Source organism: Rhinopithecus bieti, unplaced genomic scaffold (assembly GCF_001698545.2).
Source record: "Rhinopithecus bieti isolate Rb0 unplaced genomic scaffold, ASM169854v2 scaffold_5613, whole genome shotgun sequence".
Classification (NCBI taxonomy): Eukaryota; Metazoa; Chordata; class Mammalia; order Primates; family Cercopithecidae; genus Rhinopithecus; species Rhinopithecus bieti.
In genome coordinates, this window is record NW_016804845.1 from 76,893 (window position 1) to 84,124 (window position 7,232).

At 41.8% G+C, this 7,232-nt stretch overlaps 1 long non-coding RNA gene across 1 annotated transcript in view; it reads right to left on the reverse strand.

Moving 5' to 3' along the window:
- The window catches only part of LOC108528722 (uncharacterized), an 8,751-nt gene extending 7,200 nt beyond the window's left edge, over nt 1-1,551 (reverse strand). The window contains exon 1 of the long non-coding RNA XR_001885268.1: nt 1,420-1,551. This is a non-coding gene — a long non-coding RNA (uncharacterized LOC108528722). The remainder of the gene's footprint in view (nt 1-1,419) is intronic.
- Nucleotides 1,552-7,232: the final 5,681 nt, after the last annotated feature.

Genomic DNA, 7,232 nt, shown 5'->3' on the forward strand with positions numbered 1-7,232 from the left:
GTTTGTGCTTTTAGCATATATATATTTTTCTTACTTATCTTTAGAAACTATGAAAGCTTTTGGGTTGTATTTTTAAAATATTTTCCAAACCCAGGTTCACTCAGAGTTTCTGCTAAAGTTTATTCTAATGTTGCATATATTTAACTCTTAAATTTCTCTTGAAAAATAAATATAATCCCCCCTCTCCTCCGTTTTTTTATTTATTTATTTATTTATTTATTTATTTATTTATTTATTTGAGATGGAATTTTACTCTTGTTGCCCAGGCTGGAGTGCAATGGCTTAATCTCGGCTCCCTGCAACCTCTGCTTCCTGGGTTCAAGTGATTCTCTTGCCTCAGCCTCCCAAGTAGCTGGTATTATAGGCACCTTCCACCATGACCAGATAATTTTTGTATTTTTAGTAGCGATGAGGTTTCACCTTGTTGACCATGCTGGTCTTGAACTCCTGACCTCAGGTGATCTGCCCACCTTGGCCTCCCAAAGTGCTGGGATTACAGGTGTGAGCCACCGTGGCCAGCCTTATAATCCCTTTTAAATTCATATTTGAATTTGGCGTGAATTGAAGATCAAGGTAAATTTTTGTATATAATTACCCAGTTGTTCCAGCATCATTTATTGAAGTGATTATTTCATCCATTGAATTGACTTGGTATTATTTATTAAAGTCAATTAACAAAGTATGTGTAAATCTGGATCATGGCAGATGAGAGGCAGGACTATATTGCAGCCTGGACTTGGACAGACAGAGTAGCATGTGGAGGCTCCCAATGTGATTTTTTCCTCCAGAACAACTGCAGGAATAAGTCAGAAAACCTGAGAGGATCCCCAGACCCTCTGAAGGAAGCAGATTGCTTCTGCAGGACCTGGGAGACACCCCACATACTGTGAGTGCCCAAACTGTGGAAGTGGGAAAGGGAGCTCATCTGCCCCCAAACACACACCTGAAACTGAAGGTCTAGATAACCGGAGAAGATTCTGACCTCACCTGGAGCTGAGTCAATTGAGAAAGCAGAGTGAAATACAGGGGTAGAGGAAGCAGCAGGGAAAGCCCTGTGAATTCGGTGGGTCCTCTAGCAAGCAATTTCTGCCTGGCCTCAGAGGGGTCCTTTGGGAGGGTGACACTGGGAAAAGGCCACAGGGAAAAGGAAATCTCCAGCTGAACTTTGTAACAATTTGAACGGATTGAGAAGCCTCTTGGCCAGAACTCAGGGGAGGGCATGAATCAAGTGTGCAGACTCCACAGGCTGGGGAAGAAGGAGAGCCATGCTCGCTTTTGCAGCTGAGAGGTGGGTAGCCTGGGGCAAGTTCTCAGCCCTGCTCACCCACTGCCTGGAAACAGACTCGGTGCTGTCACGGGGAGGTGGGGCATGGTGGGAGTGAGACAGGCCCTTCGGTTTGCATAGGAGCTGGGTGAGACCTGTGACGGCCGGCTTTCCTCCACTTCTCTGGAAACCTGCATGACGTAGTAGAGGCAGCCATCATCCTCCCAGGAACATAACTCCATTGACCTGGAAACCTCACCCCATCCCCCACAGCAGCCGCAGCAAGACCAGCCTAAGGAGAGTCTGAGCTCAGACACGCCTAGCCCTGCCCCCACCCAGTGGCCCTTCCCTACCCACCCTGGTAACCGAAGACAAAGGGCATATACTCTTGGGAGTTCTAGGGCTCCGCCCACCACCGGTCCCTCTCCACACTACTACAGCGATGCTTTCTGGAAAGCACCACCTCCTGGCAGGAGGCAACCAGCACAAAAATAGTGGATTAAACAACCAAAATTAAGGACCCTCACAGAGTCCATTTTACTCCCCTGCCACCTCCACCAGAACAGGTGCTGGTATTCACGGCTGAGAGACCCACAGATGGTTCACGACGCAGTACTCTGTGCAGACAACAATGTATGTGTAAGTCTGTTTTTGTTTGAATTACTTTGATTTTTGTGTGTCCGAGAAAACGCATTTCATCTTAGAGTCTGAAAGTATTTTTTTTACTGATTATAGAATTTTAACTTTTCTTTTTTTTTTTTTTTTTGCTTTTAATACCTCAGAGCTGTTGCTCCACTGTTTTCTGGCTTGTAACGTTTTAAGTGAAAATTTCTTTCATTTTCCCTTTTTGTTCTACATGTAATATGTCTTATTTTTCTGGCTGCTTTTAAGATTTTCCATTTATCACTGGTTTTGAGCAATTGGATTGTGATGCTCTTTGGGGTAGTTTTCTTTGTTTCTTGTGCATGAGATTCATTAAATTTCTTGGATATGTGGGTTTATAGCCTTCTTCAATGTTTGAAAAATTTTGACCATTATTTCTCTGAATGGTCTTTGTTCCCCCTTAACCCTTTTGTGGACTTCAATTACATACAAATTAGGCTTCTTGGAGTTGTTCCATAGCTCCTTGATGCAGTTTTTCTGTCAGTCTTTTTCCTTGTGTATTTCACTTTGGATAGTTTCTATGTCTTCAAATTTACTAATATTTTCTTCTGCAGTGTCTAATCAATTATTACTACCAGTGTAATATTAAGCAGAGCAGTTTTCATCTCAGATTTTGTTTTCTTCATCCCTAGAAGTTTGGAATTGGGTCTTTTTCATATCTCTCATGTCTTTCCTCAATATGCTCGTCTACTTTCTTAAACTTATAGAATAAAATTGTTACAACTCTAAAAATATCTTTAGCTACTGATGCTTATCAGTGTCATTTCTGGGTCCGTTTCTGTTGATTGGCTTTTCTCCTTATTTTGAACTGTATTTTCTGCTTTTTTATGCCAGGCGATTATTTTTATTGAATGACACACAGTAAATTTTACCTTGTTGGATGCTGGATATTTAAAAAATTTCTTTAAATATTCTTGCACTTGGTTCTTGCACTTTGGGTCACATTTCGATTACTTATGAAGTTTGCTCCTTTGAAGATTTGCTTTTGTAAACTGTGAGACTAGAGCAACTTTTATCCCAGGTCTAATTTTGCCTCATTACTGAAGCAATATTCTGATGCCTGTATATGACAACGTTTTTTCCAGTTTGGCTGGTGGGACAACCAATTGTCTCTGGCCCTGTGTAATCACTGGCATTGTTACACCTGAAGCTTTCTAGTGTTTCCTTTTTCCCTCCTGCCTCAGGTCGTTTCTACACATGCAGAGGGTGAGCAATGCTCAGTTAAAGGTTTGAAGGGAACCCTCTAGACATTTCTGGAACTCTTTGTGTATGTAGCTCTCTCCTCTCTGGGCAAGTCCTTCCTTTTCTGCAGTCTCCTGTGCAAACTCCTAGCCATTTTGGCCTCCTCCGGTTCTTAGCTGACTCCAACTCAGAGATACCATTGAGCCGTTTGGGATTCTACCCTTCTCTCCCAGCAGTACAACCTGGAAAGTCTCTCTAGAAAGTAAGCTGGTTAATTGTTGGTCTCACATCACTTGTTTGCCTTTTCTCAGGAATTATTGCCCCATGCTGCTAGTTGCCCAATGTCTGAAACATGTTGTTTTATGTATTTTGCCCATTGTTTTTTACTTGTTTGAGTTGAGAGGGCAAATTGCATCCCTATTACTCCATTAAGATTAAAAGCAGAAATCCCTTTTTTTATATCCTGTTTATATAAGTTTGGGGATTGTCTCTATAATATCTCAGTCAAGCCAGATATCTTAAACATTCCAGTTAAGAAACATCTGGTACTTATCAGAGATAAAGATAGTTGAAGTATTTTTCAGTTGCTGACTTGTAGCATAAACTTGATTACATATTACTTCACCATTCTTTGGGTTCATATTCTTTTTTTTTAATTTAAATTTTTTTTTTAGTAGAGACGAGGTCTTACTATGTTGCCCAGGCTGGTCTCAAAGTCCTGAGTGCAAGTGATCCTCCTGCCTTGGCCTCCCAAAGTGTTGGGATTACAGGGATGAGTCACCACACCCAGCCCATATTCTTTTAAAAAATATGTACTTGTTTATTTATATATTTTTTGCGACAGGATCTCACTCTGTTGCCCAGGCTGAAGTATAGTGGTGTGATCATGGCTCACTGTAGCTTCAGCCTCCCCAGGCTCAAGTGATCCTCCCATCTCAGCCTCCTGAGTAGCTGGGACTGCAGGTGTGACCCACCACACCTGGATAATTTTTGTATTTTTTGTAGAGATGGGGTTTTGCTATGTTGCACAGGCTGGTTTCAAACTCCTGGGCTCCAGTGATCTGCCCACTTCGGCCTCTCAAAGTGCTGGGATTACAGGTGTGACCCATTACACCTGGGCTCTTTTTTCTAGGGTGTAAAAGTAACACACAAGAATAATTGACAATAAAATATTTTGAAGCAAATTATAGATATTGTACCCTTTCCCCCAAAACAACTGTTAGTACATGAGATTGGGTCTCAGTGGCCACATCCTTACCAGCACAGCCCCAGCCACTGGCTACTTTTTCTTATCTATACTCTTAGATACTGGAGCCAGACCCACATGTAGAAATGACAGAGGGTGTATCTAGAACAGTGCAAAAGCTCCTGAGCTCCTGAGCTCCTGAGCAGCAGCCATGCCTCACCTTCTGTGGAGGTGTCTGTTATAACAAGTGGCCCTTAGGTCAATATTCACAAACCTCTTCCTGCTTAAGTGACTGATGATTTAAATAGGTACTTTTGCTTTGAGAAAATCTGCAAAGTAGTTTATTCCTGAAGGCAAAGAGAGGAGAGAATAGTCTAACACTAACTCCAGAATCTGTTTCCCAAGGTCAGGTGGGGGTTCGGCGAGGAAACCAACTCTTTTTAATAGGGGGCCTCAAAGCCCAGATCCTTCCCCAGAATGTTCCCCACTAGGTTGTCCTCCCACACAGCCATCCTCTAATCAAGTATTTATTCACCAGGCTCATCTTTGAGGGAAATGCAGAAATGAATAAAACATATTCTCTGTACCTACAGTTTATAATCAGTAGAAAATCAATCATCAGCATCTAATGAACTCGAATCTCACTGTACGAAAGGCAGCTCAGTTGCCTGCTTTCTAATTCCCTATTTGGTGGCATCACTCCTTTTTGTGAGTTCTTCACAGGCTTCCCTCTGCCTTACATAGTAACCTGTGTATTCAATCAACATAACCAGTGTACCTGATTTTCTCACACTGGCTTTCAAAGACTCCATCAGGCTATTCAGAGATATATCGCCACTCTTGCCTTCAAAAGCTGAATCACAACACTTTAATCTGATTCTGGCTACTGCTTTACTCTAGGAAGTAGTGGCTAAATCAGTACAATCCTTTGATCTTGGAGGCCTCCCAAGAGACTTGGTGCAGATTTCAGGTGAGAGCAAAACAAGTAACTCACAGTATGTCAAGTGTTATCTGTAACACACAGAGGGGCTATAAAGTAACAAAGGAGGCCTCCCTGCCCCGCCCCCGGCAAGGTGGGCACCATTTGTAGAGCATGGCAGAGATGGATAAAGGCGTTAGCAGAGGCAGGAATGCCTGAGACCACAAATTCTGTATTTCTGTGCTCCAAAGAATCAAAGTGCTGCAAATGCTCATCTTGTGGTTGTGGAGATAACCTACACTTCTCTCTAGCAGTGTGGTCAAGCTGTGTTGAGACTCAACAAAGCCGTAGGAAATCTTTAATCTTAATCTAGGGGTAACTTCAAAGCTGATTTTTTGTTAATGTGTATCTTTTAAAGTCACTTTTTTTTTTTTTTGAGACAAGTTCTCACTCTATTGCTCAGGCTAGAGTACGGTGGTACGATCATGGCTCACTTCAGCCTCTAACTCCCAGGCTCAAGAAATTCTCCCACCTCAGCCTCCTGAGTAGTTGGGACTACAGGCATCCACCACCATGCCCAGCTATTTATTTATTTATTTATTTTTGATAGAGAAAGAGTATGTTGCCCAGCCTGGTCTTGAACTTCTGGGCTCAAGTGATCCTTCTGCTTCAGCCTCCCAAAGTGCTGGAATGACAGTTGTGAGTCACTGCATCTGGCCCAACATCATTTTATCCTGAGGAGAAACATGTACTGTCCATTGACATGCAGTTGTTGGAGCACTTGGGGTCCTTGCCTCCTCGACTCCAGAGAAAGATCTTTAACATGAATAGTGGTATGCATGCATCTGCTTGCTTCTAGGCTAGGCATCCTTGACCATGTTTTCCCTCCATAATTTTTCCAATGGTCAATAGATATTTAATGAGGAGGTGAATGAATAGACCCATTGTGGTATATCTATAAAGTAGAATACAACTCAGAAATAAAAAGGACCAATGTATTGGCACACAATATCCACAGATCTCAAGTGAGTATGCCAAGTTAAAGAAGGCAGACAAAAGTAAGTGCATACTGTAGACTCTATTTACATAAAATTGTAGAAAATGCAAACCCATCTACAGTAACAGACAACAGAACAGTGGCTGACTGTGGTTGGTGGTGATGCAAGTAGAAATGGGAGAATGGGATTACAAAGGGGCAGGAGAAAGTTTCTGGTATATATATGTCAAAATGTTATTGTGATGATTATTTAACAGGTGTATTCATCTCAGTTTTCATAAAAGTGTGCACTTTAAATATGTTCAGCTTATTCTATGTTAAATTATACCTCAATGAAGGTAAAAAAAAGAGTGGGTACTAGTATGATGCAGTCATTCACTGCATAACAACAACTTGTTCAACAATGGACTGCATATATGACAGGGGTCTCATTTGATTATAATGGAGCTGTTCTACAAAGATGTGCCACATTCTATCTTTTATACTGTATTTTAACTGTACTTTTTCTATATTTAGATATGTTGGGATACACAACTACTTCCCATTGTGTTACAATTGCTTACAGTATTCAGTACAGTAATGTGCTAAATAGGCTTGTAGACTAAGAGTCATAGGTCATATAATGTATCGCAGGTGTGCAGTAGACTATGCCATCTAGGTTTCTGTAAGTTGTTAGGTGACTTGATCATTGTCAATGATGAAAATAACTTACAGAAGACACATTTTACATGATGCATCTCCATCAAGTGATGCATGACTGTATCTTGTTACTGCTACCTGAACTAATCTCATGTACTCACTTGTAACTTTCTTGAGGGCGCAGCTGATGTCTTCCTCTCAGTGATCCCAGGAGGACACCAAAGAACAGTGAAAAATAGAGGCAGTGGCTCTCTCAGATCACAGCAGAACTCCCTGACCCTCAGCTGGTCTCCCGCTCTGAGGAGGAGAGGCACACTCCAGGCTCTCTTAGGCTTCTGGTTGAACTCAGTGAGTTAAGAGAACATAAAGAATGGGGTAAACT